Raw genomic sequence first — 16,776 nt, forward strand, 5'->3', positions numbered from 1 at the left:
GGACTCAGGGAATGGAGGATTGCCATTGTGAGAAGCCACAGGGCATGGGAGAAAACCAACTGCCTGGAGCTTGCAGTGCTCACCTGCAAGCCAGGAGTCATGAGGAGCTGAACTGCAGTCACAGTGGGTGCCCAGGGGGGAGGTGGTGATGTGAATCTCTGGTTGGCACCAACAGTTCCACAGCAGGCCAGGAATTCCTTAACAAAGCCCAAAACCACCCCACTCAGACTTAAAAATGCTGTGGAACTGACTGTGCCATCTCAGGAAGCGTTTCCTGTATAAGCAGCATTGTCTTGGTTTCAAAGTGTTTCACAGAATACAAGAGACCAAATCCCAACCCAGGAGCCCCAAGGCTGAGGTTCCTAATTCCCATTTCAGCTGTTGTTCCCCCAGCATTAGGTGGACCTTTTAACCTGCCCATTCTGGTCAGATCACACTATCTGGCCAGCTGAAACTGTCCTGTACTTCACTCTGCAACCAAAAAACCCAGAACATTAAAATGTAAAAATGTAAAAGAAACCCCAAAGCATAAAATGCCCATGTACATAGAGTAAAATGTGTATACAGGAGGAAATTCCCCTTGCTCTCCTAGCTTTTCCTTAAGCTCTTGAAATGTGAAATGGCCAAAAAAAAAAAAAAAAAGGCAAAAAAAGCGCAGCAAGACGTAATTGTTTCCTGTGCAAACCTTGTGCCAGACTTTATTTTTATGGGCTGTATTTATTGACTTTAGCTATTTTTCCAGTATGCTGCGCAGTGTTAGACTTGGCAAGAAATCCTACAAAGTGAAATAACATCCCTGAAAAAAGTGGGAATTCTTATTGTTTGGCATGGCCAAAGGAAACTCCAGCCAAGCAAACTTATGACCTTCTCTTGTGTCAGACTCAAACCCAGGCCAGGCCAACCACTAGATCAGACTCTTTATTCCTCTTAAGTCACCAGAAAATACAAATCTGAGCTCTGATCTGACACCTAAGTGAAGCCCCACGTGCTCTGCTCCACATTTCCACTACGGGCTCCTATTTACCTGTAAGACACCCAGTCTCACCAGGAGCCATTAGTGAGTTAATTGCAGCTGCTTGAGAGTTTGGTCTTAATGTGCCTGTCAGCTCCAGGCACTTGCTGCACTTCCCAGGATTTTGCATCCATCCAAGACAGATGTCTCCAAAGCAGTCGGGAGAGTCCCACTGTACACACTGAAGAAGAGAGAAGACAACTTGAAGAGATTTATGCTGGATGGAATGACAAGCTCAAGAGTTTAACTGCACATGGCATTTCTGGATGCTTGCCAGCTCCAAGTTTAGTGTGTTTTGTGTACTTCACTCATAAATGTTTATTGTGACAGGTAAACACTTGTTTTGAAAGCTTGCAGGCATACTATTAAAACAGAAGTGTTCCTGACATAGTCAAGCTGTGCTGTCAAATGTTTGTCTTCTGAATGATGAATGCTGGCTTCCCTCTTTGTTCCTCTCAGTGTGCAGGGAACAGAACTGAACAGTCTCTCCCCACTTGTTTGGGCTCATTTCACCTGGGGGGCACAGCTGATGCTGCTGGCCCTGGAGCAGCCCCATTGGGAATCCCCAGCCCAGATGCCCATCAGTGGAGGTGATAAAGTGCAGAATAAAGGAGGAACAACGGGGTGAGCAGGAGCAGCTCAGTGCCAGCTCTGCCTGCAATGGCAGATGTTGAGCTTTGGAGACCAGACGAGCCCAGAGTACAACAGAAAGGGTTATTTCCAGAGCTCAGAGTACCTCAGAAACACATATTTCACAAGCCAGATTCTGGAGACTTGAGCTAACTAAAAATGTTAGAGGCAACTGTAACAGATTTTTTTTCACAAAAGTATTTTTTACTCCATTTTTTTAGTAATAAGCTAGGAAATCTGGAAACATTTAAGTCACAGTATTGGATGTATACATAGCCCATGAAACTGCAGACAGTCATAAAAGTTATTGGCAAAAACGAACAAAGAGTCTTATGGGTGAGAATTAAAATTCTCCACTTGGTGCAAATATGCCTTCTACAGAACTAGCAGAAAATCCTGGGGAAAAAAAAAACCCGACAGTAATTTCTGTGTATCTCAGTGTAATTGCATATGTTAAAAGGCTGTGGAATTCAGCAATGATCCCATGGGCTTTCAAGTGGATTTCAGATATTTCACAGTGTGTCAGCTATAGATTGAGATGTAAGACTTTAGGGAAACCAAGTACAATCTTTGATTAGATGAAATAGCATCAGATTTCCATGAAAATGCAAATGTTTAATGAATTCATTGCTAATGCAGCTCCGCTGCTTCTTTGTTCTGTTGCAGAGGTACTTCAACCATGGCTTTGCTGGCCTGCAACGGGGGCAGCACTGGGGCCAATTTAACCAGCACCACTGCAACAGTTCCCTGCTGGGGGCAAAGGGACAAGAATGAGAACAGATGATTTATCACTGACTCAGGAAATCAGACTTACCCACCACAGGAGGCATCAGAAATTATCCTTTCACCCTGGAGCCAGAGGAGGATTGAATATTTGTCAGTGTACTGAAAACACTAGGGTTCACAGAGACAAAAACCCCCAAAAAACTGTTTCCAAAATGGTGATGAGCAGCAAAGTGCTTAGGCAGCATCTAATTACAAGGGCAGAAGAAGAAAAGAGACTCTCCTCACCCCACCTGCACATTGCGCAGGCCCAGATTACCGCACACAGGCTGGACTAACAGAAAGGCCCAATCACTAAATTAGGCTTTTCCAGCAGAAGGTGCAGTTGGGACTTCACAGCCCAGAGAGACACATATCATACCTTTGGTCCGTGTCTGGCACGGATTTTGTACAGGGTGCTGCTCTGAGCCCATCAGGAGAGCGCACATCGCAGGACGTGGCAGGAACACCTGTCCCACACAAAGCAGTGCTTTATTTACAGTTTACATTTATTTACAGTGCTTTATTTATTTATTTATTTTATTATAAATCAGGTTAATTTACAGCCCCTCACACCTCCCAGGCTGTCACCACCTGCCAGGGGAGGAGGGATAAGCTCCCTTGTCCCCTCTTGGGGCCTTCTCCAATGGTTTGTGTTGCAGCTCCCTCGGTCTGGGCTTGGGTGATGCCTTGGGAAGGCTGACCTGGAACAGAGACTGGCCAGAGGATAAAGTAGGTATTTGTTGAAAGGCTTTTAAGGATACACCTTGGGCAGGACAGGGGCTGACCAGGGCTCACCCAAGGTGAACCCAAAATGGTCACAAAATGGACAAACAGTCACGAGACCTCACAATATTATAAGTTTTGGTCCATTTGCATATTGGGATTTAATTGTCCAGTTACAGCTTCAGGTTGTGAGGTCCCATCCTTCTTGTTCCTCCCTCCAGCCCACCCTTGTTTGTGCTTTTGGGCTGAAAGTTGTCCTTGGTGTGCAGCAGGAAAAGGATTTGTTTTGTCTCCCTGCTCTGTGAAGAACTGAGTGACACTGAATGTGAGCTCAGAACTGCACCCCTGGGCAGCACAGAAATGGAAAATATGAAAGCTCAAACTTAAGGCATCACAGGGAGGAACATCCTGGGAAGGGCTATGGTGGGAACTGGACTCCAGCAGTTCTCAGCTCCTCACAGCTTTTGGGTGAGCAGAGTCTGTGCTGCACCACTGCTACACACCACAAGTGTATGGAATTGGCTGTTTCAGGTCCCAGAGTCAGATATATTTTTTCATCAAACCATGCCCCCAGTAAGGGGAGGAGTTTGGACAGAAGTGAACAAGCGCCAACCCAGCCTTTACCTCTTTGCTCCCTTTGCTCTTCCAGCCTAGAACATTTCCCCTTTCTTCCTCCCCTACAGCTGTTTCTTCAGGTGCAGCTGTAGCATAACATCTCAATATTAATGTCCACAAGCAGCCACCAACTTCAGTCCATGCCAGGAGTCCCCACAGCACGGGGGATTCCCAGGGTTCTGAGTATCCTGCCCACCCTGAACCGGCTAAAGTGTGTACACAAACAGGCTGCCTACAAAGGGGCTTCTGGCCTTCCTTCCCCCAGCTTTAGTGGTCAGCAGAGCAAACTACTTTATCCTTTCTCTGCTAATGAAAAGTGTGCTGTGTCCTGTGCAAGCTGAGGTGACACCCCAGTGAGGAGCCCACACTGACTATTGCTTTTGTCCTTTCAAATAAAAACTGTAAAAAGGGCAGTATTTTTTTAAAAAAAAACCAACATTAAGGGTCACACAAGGCTTGTTAAATGATTTAAATCTTCATAATGTATAGCATTTTCCTGGTAATTAAGTTGGAACATTGAGCTGGGCCAAATTTTTACTACTGTTAGATAACATTTTAAATGCTCACTTGCACACTCAGAGTTGGTTTTTTTTTTTTCTACCACAGCCTCACAACCAAAGGCAGGTTCTTTCAAAAACAAAAATTGCAGGAATTGCTTCCCATTGATGGAGCACAGCAGCACAAAGTGCATTTCACGCTCACCTTTCACCACTTCACAAGTAAGAAGAATCTGGCTGGAATATGAGGCCTCTGTCAAAAAAGAACAGCAAACTCAGAAGGAGAAGTTGAGAGACAAGAAGAATTGCATTTTTATATGAAGTGGGAAGAAGAGGAGGTAGCTGGTCCCTGCTCATGTCTCTGTTTTATTTTTTCTAAAGTTTGCACTGAAGATCTGTTTCAAGAGAAAGTCCTGACCTGCCCTGGTAACAGACTGTGTCTGTAAACTGAGATCAGTGGTTGTTCCAATTTTCATTTCCGGTTCCTCTTCCCTTTTCCTGCCATTTTCGCCCTCGTATTTTTCTGCTCTTGGCTTACTCATTCCAGCTTTTGTTCTCAGTTGTTTCTCCTCTTCTGTTCTCTCAGCATTCAGTTACACCCAGCTACACCACCCAACACATTTTCCTTACAGAACAATTCTTATGAGAAAAGCCTGGTGCCCCACACTGCAGTCCAGGACTCAGATGGGGAGTTTATCCATCACACCTCCATACACCATCCCATTGCCCAAAAGCCTGCCCAAACTGCATGTTGCACAATTCAGGCTGCAGTCACATCTAGTATTTTGTTTCAAACACAACCAGCGCTGCAGGATAACCCAGGTAAACAGTGTTGCACACACATCACCTCTGCAGTTTGGGCAGCCAACCCGCAAAGCCCTTAGAGGTTAATTGCCATTGCTGACTCCTGCGTGGCAAGGGAAAAAAACATTCAGATGTTCAGAAAATGCTTCAGGTGAAGCCTTCAGAAGCCTTCAAAAACTCAAAGCTAAAAAAAAAAAATATCTCGAAATTTAGGTCTATTTTAAAAATCCTCCCAGGCTGGCTTCATATATCATCCAAGTTGAAACTGTTCTCGTGATGTATTATACATGGAGACTGCACTACATCACCAGAGTTCTGACACTGCCATGTTCAGGGGATGCTAGGATACAATGCAATGAATTACAACAGTGGACGTTGACAAATACACTTTAGGGGAAGTTTAAATTAATTTTTTCAGCTGCTTGCAGTTGGCTTAGAAAGTAATTTTTATTAAATAAACTAGTGGGAGAGTGGGCAGATTCAGAGCCCTTGAGGAAGGGAATGGCAGAACAGGGAAGAGACAGGACAGAGAGCAAGGAAGAAATTTCAGCTCTGGCTTCATCTGTGATTCTGGAAAAGTCAGCTGGGCCAAATCCCGGCTGTGGGAGCATCCCTGTGTCCAGGTCAAGCACAGATGCCAAGTTCATGGGGGCAATCCCCCCTCCTTGGACTGGGCATCAAGCAGTGCCCACCAAGGAAGGGGCTGCTGGAAGCACCTGGTTCAGGTGTGCTGTGAACCACAGGGGTGCAGCACATGGGAAATTCAGCATCATCCAGTGGTCCTGGGTTTGGGTTTGTTTTTGGGTTTTTTTCATGAAAATAAACCAGTAATGATGATAAGGTAAGGATAAAGTGCAGCTGATCATGCCAAACAGAAAAAAAACCCCCACCCTTTCCTGAGAAGCAAACACAAGTGCCTTTGAGGAAGCCATGAATACTAAACACCTTTTCTCTCTGAAGGAATCTTTTGTCATTTCATGGGGAATCAATTAACCACAGTGTCTTATTCAGGTAGACTTTAGATTACTACCATATCCCTTCACTATAGATAATTAACCTCAGTTTCTGAATTAGCAGCAAAATAAGCCAGTTATTAGTTTTTATAATGACTAGAACTCAATATTTTGGGTAGTTAAACACCCAAGAGTTTAAATTAAAATAGACATCTGACAGAAATCCCTGAAGTGTTCTTCAGATCATTAATATTATAAATTCCACAGTAGATTGAGCTGACAATGTTCCCTTTTCCTTTTGGAGCACTCCAAAGGGATCAGCTACTCCCTCAAATCAGCATTCAGTTTGATCTCTGAAATAATCTCTCCTTGATACCTAAAGCCTCAAGGCCAACAGCATAGTTAAACTCATATCCTCCTCTTACCAGAGTTCTGTCTAGTGAAGTGAAGAAAAAATAAAGGAAAAGCCCATGTTCCTACAGTCTGCTCCACACATGACCAGGGCAAAGTGATGCTCACACCCCAGAACAAAACCCTGCTGAGGGTCACAGCCCCGGCAGGGCAGAGGGGAGCAGGGAGGGCTCTGGAGCTGCTCACGGGGGATGTGGGGCCCTGAACCAGCACTGGCCTCTGCCCTCCCCTGCCCCTGCAGGGAGGTGTGGGGCACAAGGGCAAGAAGCACATCCCTGAGGCACCAGGGCTCAAGGATCCTGAGACAGTGCTGCTGCCTCCTCCTGCCCCACAGCTGCCTCATCCCTGGGGGATGCTCTTCCTCAGCCCACACTGAACGCTGCTCACCGTCGGAAAGCTTTCCTAATGCACACTCTGCATCACTTGAGCTGGCAAAGGAGCCTCTTACTTGATGTCCTACCTACACTTGTCCTCTCTTCCCACCAAGGTGACTCTGAGACTTGATAAACTTCTTGTCCAGCCTTTATTTTCCTCTACTCAGCAGTTCCCTTTCTACAGACCCCCTGCCTCTTCCTCATGCCCTGCATTGATCATTCCACCCAAGTTTTGTGCCTTGCACTTGTCTCCAATTTAATTCCTTTTTTTTTCTTCCCCCAAACCATTTCTGCAGTTTGTAGCACTCATTTGAATTCTCATTCTGTTGTCCAACACATTTGCAGTCCCTCCTAGCTCGGTGCCACCTCTAAGTTTCATAAGTGTGCTGTCAATTCCATCATCCAGGTTGTTAATGGAAACGCTGAACAGAATGGATGGCTTCCCTCCTCCCCAAGCCTCAGTCAGCCTCTCTGCCCCTTTTGAGGGCTTGCAGGGGATATTTTCCCCACAGAGGGCTGGAGGTACGTCCACCACTGACCCCTGTGGAAGCTGTGACTTCTCTCAGTGTGGTCAGTGAGCCACAAAGCCACACGCATAGATCCTGAACACGCTGCTCAGCCCACTGCAGACATCACCTTGATTCCATTTTAGCTCCAACCAGCCATGCATAACACCACAAAGGAAAGAAAGAAGGAATAAAAGCTCCTGGGATTGTCCCGCTGCAAGCAGAATGTGTATTCTAAGAGAAATGACTGTTTACCTTCCCATTTATGTGAATCAATTAGTGATAAATATCCCCAGGGCACAGGAAAGTCTAACACAGATAACAAAGGATATGCCCCAAATAATGGAGGATTAGAAAAAGGCACACATCAGTAATAAAACATCAGCTGCAGATGCCACTTGAGAAGATTGCAAAACAGAGAAGAGTGAGTAGCTGAAGGAGGAGAGAAAGCAGAGGTGACGAGGAGATTGCAGGATCAGTAAAGATAAATGATGACTGTGCTTTTTGAGTGCCTGTGCGAGAGTTAAAAGAGTTCAGTGTAGAGCCAGGAAGGTCTCTGGGAGAAGAGAAGGGTAATTTATAAACAAAAGAGTCAGACAGGTCTTCTATGCCCAAAAATAAGTCCCTTTTTTCTCAGTTCTATCAGTCCCTCTAAGAAAAGATATTGCCTTTCCCTTCAAACCTTACCTCTTGACAATACCAAAATAGAAAGATATATTTGCCCTGGCTCTCTGATAGGACAATGGGAAATGGCTGCCACGAGTCTAGAGAGAAAGAAACCTTTTAAAGATGAAAAAGGACCAAAGTTGGAGCTTCTCAGGAATTACATTTTATCTCATGAAAAATGTCACCAAAAAGGAATAAAAATTGGTTCCCCTTCCCCAATAGCTTCATTTTTTCAGGATGCTTTTATCAAAAAATGAAATCTTTTCCTCAAAAAACCTCTAAACATCCCCCCCTAAACCTCTAAACCCCCAAACAAAACATATGTAGCTTTAAAGCAAATGGAGGACTCCTCGTTGGGCTTTTTATGGCTTTGAGGCACTATTGCAATGTAAATAATGAAAAACGAGCATCTCAAGGCCATTTATTTTTTTTAAACCCCTCACTAGGCTTTTAATATTGATCTTTTCCAGACTACAAGTACATAATAAAAAAGTAGAGAAAGGATGATCCATTCCTGTACCCACAGCTGGGTTCTACAAGGGACATTGGCACCTGCAAGACCTGCAGCGTCAGCCCTTGGGGAGAGGGCAAGGGGACACACCTGCGCCAGGTGTGGGCAGCAGCCCAAGGGCAGGGATTGGTGCTTTTTGGTGCCAGGTTCATGTCTCCATCAGCATTGTCCTCTCTGGGGTCTGTTCCTCCTCGGACAGCCCCTTCCCACAGGCTCCCTCTGGCCCTGGGACACACCCAGCTCTTCTCCTCCTCCTCCTCCTCCTCCGCGCTGTTCTGGACCGGCAGCACCTCACACTGCCCTTACCTGCCCTGCCTGGCACCTCCCCTGCCCCGGGTCTTGCTGACAGGAAGGAGCAAAAAAGAATAAATGGAGAAAATCTGGAGGCAAGGGAAGAGCCGCTTTCGTTCGGAGAAATTCTGTTGCTGTTTTTGGTTCTCAGCATGTCAGCAGAAACTCGAGGCTTGTCAGGAGGCTGCTCCCAATCCAGTAATTACTGGAGGTGCCTCTACTTGGCCCTGTCTTGATCTTACACTGTGCGATCACTTTATTATTCAGTTTTATTTTATTATTCAGTTTGATTTGGCAGCTGCCTGGGAAACCTAAGGCTACTCAAGCTGTATATTTTAAGATCTCTAAAATCTGTTGATATAAATTCTTTTAAAGTCTTCAGGCCTGAGTCAACACTGTTAATTCCGCAGCTCCAGCCCATCAGCTTGGCAGGACACTTCACACAGGCATGCACAGGGCTCAGCAGCAGCTTAAGGAGGGATCTGCCTGCAGGAGCCGAGGTTTTCCCTCTGGCTCCCAGCCAGCCCCACTCAGGGGCATCATCTGAGAGCCTCAGCAGAGACAGAAAAAGTTCTGCCCTTTGGACAGTGCCAGGAACACTTAGAGGAGAGCAAACATGATTGCTGGTGGAAATGACGAGTCAAAGCCCTGTTCACTGGGTGGGGGTTTGGGTGTAACCCTGCTGGTTCTTCCTTCAGGGCCTGTAGTGGAACCTTCTCAGTCATGACAAGCACTCTCCTCCCCATTTCTGCCAGGCCAGGGGAATTTTGGACCCTTTGCCAGGTGGAGGCTGTGTCCCTCTGCAAGGATCTAAGAAAACCCCTCACCTCACTTTATTGGGTCCTTGGATCTTGTCTCTTCCACAGAGAGATTTGCAGGTTGTTTAATGTTCAGGTTTGATTTCCATCTGTGCTTTGATTTCAGATTACTCTCCCTCCTCTCAGCCTTTTCATGATCAAAACTCAGATCCAGCTTCCTCCCTCTGACTTCAAACAGTTTTAATCCTGCCTCCCTAACATCTATTTTCCTTCTAATTCCCTGAAGAATTCCCCTTCTGGGATCGCCACTGTTCACATTCTCTTACATGTTCAAAGTCCTTCACATTCTTCTTTCATCCATGCCACGCTCCCCTATCACAGACTCCTCTGATTCCACTTCTTCAAGGGCAGAAATGTGTATTTTCATCCAGGATGTGAACAGGTTGGAAGAGCTGGATCCTCAGTGCCGCTCCGTGTTCACACATCACAGAGCCCAGGAGATGATTCAGTTGCTCACGGGGAGGCTTGGCCGGGGCTCTCCTGTCTGGAATCACCACAAGGCACAAAGGCCTTGTCCACACACGGAATTGCTCCTGAGTGGAGCAGGGGTTTGCATCCAGCTTGCACCTGGAGCCACAACACAGGAATCCCATCTCCTGTCCACTGGTGGAGGTTGTGGAGTGCAGGCGACTCTTTCTTGAAGAGAAGACACAGAGGTGGCCCTCAACCACAAAATACATTTTTTTTATCCGTCGGACTTGATATTTCCTTTAATATCTTGCACTGCTGTCAGCTTGTGCTCAGCAGGTTGAGAGGACACTACTGAATTACTGCCACCAATCTGTGACTTTGTTCAACCATTGTCATTAACTTCACTTTTCTGAGTAGTAATTAGTCCTTTAATTAGCCTCTAATTACTGCCAGCAGTGCTCCCCATCTCTTCCTGGTTTTCCAATGACAAAGTCTCTGCTGTGACACCTCCTGGGAGATGTCTTCTGCCACAGCTGAAGGACCAGTGGCCCCATGTCCCCCCTGCAGGGCCCTGCTCTGCTACAGCCCCCACAGATCTGGCTGTGCCTTCTCCCAGCTCTCTGCTCTTCTTTCAGCCTTGCTGAGATTGCAGTGGTGGCTGCCCTGGGTTCTGTCCTTGTCCCTGTGCTCAGCAGGGGAACTGCCCACGTGTCCTGGGTTGCAATGCAAGATGTAACCAGCAGTGTGTTTTCTGTTACCAGCTGTTAAAACCAGCTGGGGAGAGGTTTTCTTTATCTCTTCCAGGACCCATCCTCCCTCCAGAGGATATCTGCTGTTCATGGGCCATCCAGGCTCACTGCAGGGCTGATACAATTCCGTCATCCCATGGGGAGATGCTCCACCCAGGGGGAGGAGCCCAGCATTCCTACCTGGATAAAACCTGGGATTCAGAACAGCAGCACAGCCTGTGTGCACTGGATTCCCAGAGGAAGACCAAACTCATCTCAGTACCACTGGACCTTCAGAGGAAAACTCACCCTTCTACAGGATGATCTCTGCTCCAACTGAACCACTATCACTCTCAAGGGCATCTATCGCTCCAGGAGGACTTAACTGGACTACTGCCAACACCCTGACCAACAGGATGTCAGGTGATGTTTTGACTCTGTCAGTGGTTTTATTTTATGCTTCTGCATTTTAATATTCCTAGTAAAGAACTGTTATTCCTATTCCCATATCTTTGCCTAAGAGCCCCTTAATTTCAAAATTAAAATAAGTAGGTGGGAGGGGGTTTGTATTGCCCATTTCAAGGGGGGTTCATGCCTTCCTTAGCAGACACCTGCCTTTCCAAACCAAGACACCAGGTTTCCTTGGGGATTTCAGCTTCTGGGTGCCTGCACTCTGCTGCCCAGACCCTCCTGTCCTCCTGTTATAAAACCCCACCCTATAGGACAGCCTGTGGTGTTACACAGCTCCCTTTAGGAGGTTACCACACATTTTTCTTCTACCAAAGGGCTTCCAAGCCCTATCCCAGGAGTGATTACATCACCACTCCAGCAATGGCAAACCATCTAGGATGGGACAAACTGCAGCATCAAATCCCCATTTCCTCTGACATCCCCCTAGGATAATGCTCAAGGGAGGGCAGAAACCAGTGACAGTCCAAACCAAACACAACAGCTCTCCCATGAGGAGTCATTCAATATTTGCCACAAGCAGCAAATCTGGATCACTCTGTGGTGCAGGGGAGCTGGAAAGGAGCCCAAGGAGCCCAACTGCCAGGAGGTTTGTGCCTGGAGCTCTGCTCACAGCCAGGGGAGCAGCACATCCCAAGCCTCACCACTGTCCCGGAGGAGCAGCTTCCTTGCATAACCTGCTTTCAGACTAGTCCTCCCCTCCAGATTTTGATACCCTGCAGATTCACATCATCTCTTAGCTCTGAAAATATTTATTTGGGGTGCTTTCAAGATAAAGTACTCGAAATGCTAAAGTAGTTTTAGTATAAATAGTTTTACATCAGTTCTCACGCAAGTCCCTTCTCATCACAGCACTCATGTACTTCCCAGTACTGAATTGCGTAACACAACTAATACCTGTCATGCACAGCTTGCTCTTCCCCTTTTATGATAAAAAAGATTCGAGATATCTATCAGCAATTTTTTTTTCTTCCCTAGGAGTTATCCTCCTGGTCTCTTGGCATATCAGCTGCTCTGAATCAATGGGGAGGTGCATATATACAGATCTGGAAACATAAAAGCCAACTCAACCTGCTGTTAGAAGAACAAACAACTTCTAGAGCTATGTTCCCTTTTGGCAGATCTTTCCCTTTAGGACGTGTAAGGGAGCTGCCAGCTCCTCCATCACTGATTCTGCCAGGCCTTGCAGCTTCTGGCTTTGCACCTGAGCCTGTGTGCAGGGGACGGGGCTCCGTGTCCAACAAGCACCTCAGACACAAACACAGATTTTTTTCTATCTTCCTGTTGATTGCATCATCCTGGGTTCAGGCCTTTATCTTGTCAGGCAGCTTTTGATGTGTTCAGGCACCTGAGACAACTGGAATCAAGGAGGTTTGGATGTGCAAGTGTTGTGAAATCACCCTATCTGCCATTTTGGGGGCCGAGGCACATTTTAAGGTCTGACCCTAAGGGATTCATCCACTGCGAGTCATGCAATTAATCCAACTCTGGTTATGGGCTAATATCCAACACTGCGCTTTCTCCCTGATCACACAGATGGCAGAGAAAAGCCATTTAAAGGTAAAGATTTCTGGATAAGAAGAGCCTAGCACGCAAAATGGAGACTGGGAGAGTATAGGCTTGAAACAGCATTTAAAATCCTTGGACTAACAGTGTGTAAATATATAAAACCGGTTCACAGATTTGCTATTGCTGGTCAATTGGAATCCTGGAGAAGTCAGAGTTAGAAGCCCTAATGCATTGTATTTAATGCTGCAGTGGGGCTCAGTGTGCTAATTACATGTCAGTTTTCCAATATTTCTGCCAGGACTAGTTCAAACAAAAAGAAAATTGTTCTTTAGAGGGCTTCAGCACTGGTTTATTAAATTATGTTGGCATTTTCATATATATTGTGAAAATGCTAGCAGAAAGAAAACCGTCTTAGTCAGAGGTAGAGTGTACTGGGGCAAAGCAAAGGAGAAAGAGATTTGAGAAGGAAGCTGAATCCTGGTTGCTGAAGGCATTCAGGAGCTTGGAAGGGATCAAAAAAAGAACAGATATAAGAGGAGCCTCAGCATCCCTCTGATTCTTCCTAGAGTATCACCCAGGGTGGGGAGGACTCCAGTGGATAAACTCCTGACAGCACCAAAAAGATATGGTGTAAACATCTTCCTCAGCATCAGAGATGGAAATGCTGCTAAAAATATGCCATTATTCACCCCAAGAAATCCTGAGGAAGCTTCTAGACTGATCCAGGTGTGCCCTTGCCTTCTTCCCTGCTTACCAGATGAGCCTGGACACAGGGGTGTCTCTTGTGCTCCTATTTCACCCACTCCTGTGGAGTCTGTTTTCCTCCTTCCTTCTTAGTGCAATTACTGACCTAGACTAAGAACATCTTGAGTGGAAGGAGAAAAGGGCAAACAGCAGCAGCTCACTAGTGAGAAACTAAGTGGGACATTAGTCTCCAACCTTGGCTCAGGGTTACCTACATTAAAAGTACAAACACATGGCAGGCACCAGGAGCTACTAATTTCAGCAGCAGCTCTCACAGAGGGGACCTTCCCAAAATAGCTCCGCTTTTGCATCACTACTATTTAAAAACAGTTTTAAATGAAAGATGCTCATAGTCTGTCATTCTTGCAAAGTTAACTCTAGAAAAGCCTAGTCTGATAAAAATTTCACCTAATATGTCTTGAGAGTTTCAAAGCTGTGGAAGTCTTTTCATTCTGTGTTTTCAAAACGAAACTTTCAGACTTCCTAATTTAAGCTTTGAAATAATACTTTGAAAAACAATGTCTTCTTCATTTTAGACTAAAAAGAAGCTGTTTAAAGGATGTCAAAGGGAAGATACAGCATTTTGACTCACTTGAAGGGAAGGTAGCTGTTGGTCTGATAGACATTTATTTCCCTTGGTCACAAACTTCACAAATTAGACTTTTTGGAGGAATCCTGAAGCAGACAGGGAAACCCTTTGAAATCACCGAACTTCTCATGAGCTGGGAAAAACACTCCAATCCTCGCTACAGAGATTGAAGAAACATTTTGACAGGCAGCCTTTAGTCAAGGGTAACAGAAATGATTGCTGCTGTCTCTTGCTGTTTCAGAAATAATCCACAAGAAACTGGTGGCTGCCAATGAGGAACAGTTGTTCATTAAGAGACCCAGTCGAACTGATAGCCGAAAAACCTGTTCTCTGCCAAACTCCGAGGGAATACACTGCAAAAACACCTTTCATGCCATGCAGGGAGCTTCTACATTTTCAAAACCCCATATCTGAGCCAATTTCACTGAGATCATAGACCCGGTCAATTCTCTGATTCCCTCCAGTGTAAACTGAAGTCAGTCAGATTCAGTGCAATTCATTTCTCTTACAGCTCATGAGGCAGCTCTCACACAAATGGCAGCACAGACTGATAACCCAGCACAGAGACAACAATGAATAAACTGTTCATTAAAATAATAATACTGCTATAGCACAAAAAGAATAATGAAAACCTATTTCACATAATTGTACTTACCCTGGTTATTCTGTACAGAGGAATACAGGAGCTTGGAGGGGGCATTGAAGGTATCTGAGACAGGATGGTGGGAACACCCAGGACCTGGATAACCCTTCATTCCACAAACACCTCCAGCTCAGCTCCTATAACCAATTGGCTTCACCTGCTTTTTCACTTTTTAATTACCCCTTTCAACTGAAGCCACCTGAGCTCATCTTTTTCTTAAATGAGAAAGTTTTGTGTCTCCTCACCCTCCCCTTCTGTTCCTCTCAGTGCTTCGGATAATTTTTTTCCCCCGAAAAACACCATGTTTCAAATGAATGTGATATTCTATATTTAGGGGCTAATGAAATCCTTAACCTCTAGTTTCCAAGGCCGGGTGCTCCATAGCATGAGGAAAACGAGGCAAGCGTGACTCCAAGCAGCCCTGGGTGTGCTTACATGCTCCAGGGCAGGACTTGCTTTCCTTCCTGTTGCTTTTTGTTGTGAGTTGGATCCTCACACAGGGCACTATTAAATGTTGCTTTTTATCTTCTTTCCTGCCAGAGTTGGGATTAAATGCTCAAGATGGTTTTTTTGTTTGGACTCAGATGTTTATTAATTCTTTTCAATATTACAGTCTCACAAACTGTGAGTTCTACAGCACTTCAAGCTAACAAACTAAAAAACGGCTCTTATCTCTTTCTCTACAAGGCCTTTTAAGGATAAATTGTCCAATTATGAAATGACACCTATATTATTTTCACTTTTAACCCAATTACCAACCAGTCATGGCCCACAATGCTGATTTTTCTATCCAATTACAAAATACCACCCAGACCCATGAAGAAGAAGGTGAAAAAGAAGGACTGGCCTTTGCCCTAAATCCTCCATCTTGCTTTATATATATTACTATATTCTAAAACCTTAAACTCTAAATTTTCCACCCTGTGACATCACACACTTCTATTCAAACCCCACACCCACAATCCCAGCGCTGTCACTCAATTTTGGGAGCCTTTTCCATGGCCTCAGGTTAAATGCAGTGTTTCCTTGGGGGTCAGGGCCTGTCAGCACAGGAAGTCTAAAATTCTCAGTGACCAGGGTTCCAACATCTTCCCTGTGGCTGAGCACAGCCACAGGCTCAACTGCAGCCAGCCAGGGAGGACTTCAGGACCTGGCATTCTTAAACACATGTACATTACCTGTAGGCTTTCCCATCCATCCTAAACCCCAAAATTATACTCAAGCAGTCACTTCTCAAGGGCTATAAAGGGGCCCTTCATAACTGTGTCCCTGTAGCTGTGTGGTCATGGTGGTGTTTCCTGGCTGTGGGACAGCAAGGCAGAGCAGTGCTTCAGCACGCCAGGTTTATAACCAGAACCTCGTGGAGTGCCTGCCCTTTGTCCTCTGCCTAGGGGAGACAAACTGGGGCCACACCCAGGCATGGAGATTCCTCTGTTGGCCAGGCCTGCATCTCCCCTGGGATTGATGCCTTGGGAAGGCTGACCTGGAGCAGAGACTGGACAGGGATAGAGAATAAAGAAGGTATTTCTTGAAAGGTCTTTAGGGTACACCTTGGGCAGGACAAGGCCTGACCAGGGATACACCCAAGGTGGACCCAAAATGGTCACAAAATGGTTGACTGGTCACAAGATCTTACATTTTTATAAGTTTTGGTTCATTTGCATATTGGGGTTTAATTGACCAGTTATTGCTTCAGGTTGTGAGGTCCCATCCTTCTTGTTCCTCCCTCCAGCCCACCCTTGTTTGTGCTTTGGGCCTGAAAGTTGTCCTTGGTGTTCATCAGGAAAAGGATTTGTTTTGTCTCCCTGATGTGTGCAGAGCTGAGTGACACTGACTGTGAGCTCAGAACTGCACCCTGGGGAGCACAGAACCTGAAATACATGGAAGTTCAAACTTTAGGCATCAGGATCCCCACACCTGCAGCAGGCTGGGCACAGAGAGCACTTGGGTGCCAGGAGAGGAGAATATAAAAGAGACACTGTCATGGCCAAAGGAAACAGTAAAGAATGACCAAAAGCAGAATATTTAACCTAAAATAGAATAATATTAAGCCTAGTTACTTCACCAGGCTCTTTGTTTTGAATTTAAATGAGCTCTCTAATGAATTT

General features: G+C 45.6%; 1 long non-coding RNA gene across 1 annotated transcript; it reads right to left on the reverse strand.

Moving 5' to 3' along the window:
• Positions 1-525: 525 nt before the first annotated feature.
• Positions 526-14,779, reverse strand: LOC136299963 (uncharacterized). Its single transcript, XR_010723604.1, has 5 exons — positions 14,681-14,779; positions 4,448-4,495; positions 2,787-2,874; positions 2,457-2,491; positions 526-1,193 (listed from the first exon to the last, which is right to left on the reverse strand). It is a non-coding gene; the product is annotated as an uncharacterized lncRNA (long non-coding RNA).
• Positions 14,780-16,776: the final 1,997 nt, after the last annotated feature.

Source organism: Chamaea fasciata, unplaced genomic scaffold, assembly GCF_029207755.1.
Source record: "Chamaea fasciata isolate MVZ Bird 193981 ecotype frontalis unplaced genomic scaffold, bChaFas1.0.hap1 SCAF_21, whole genome shotgun sequence".
Lineage (NCBI taxonomy): Eukaryota > Metazoa > Chordata > Aves > Passeriformes > Sylviidae > Chamaea > Chamaea fasciata.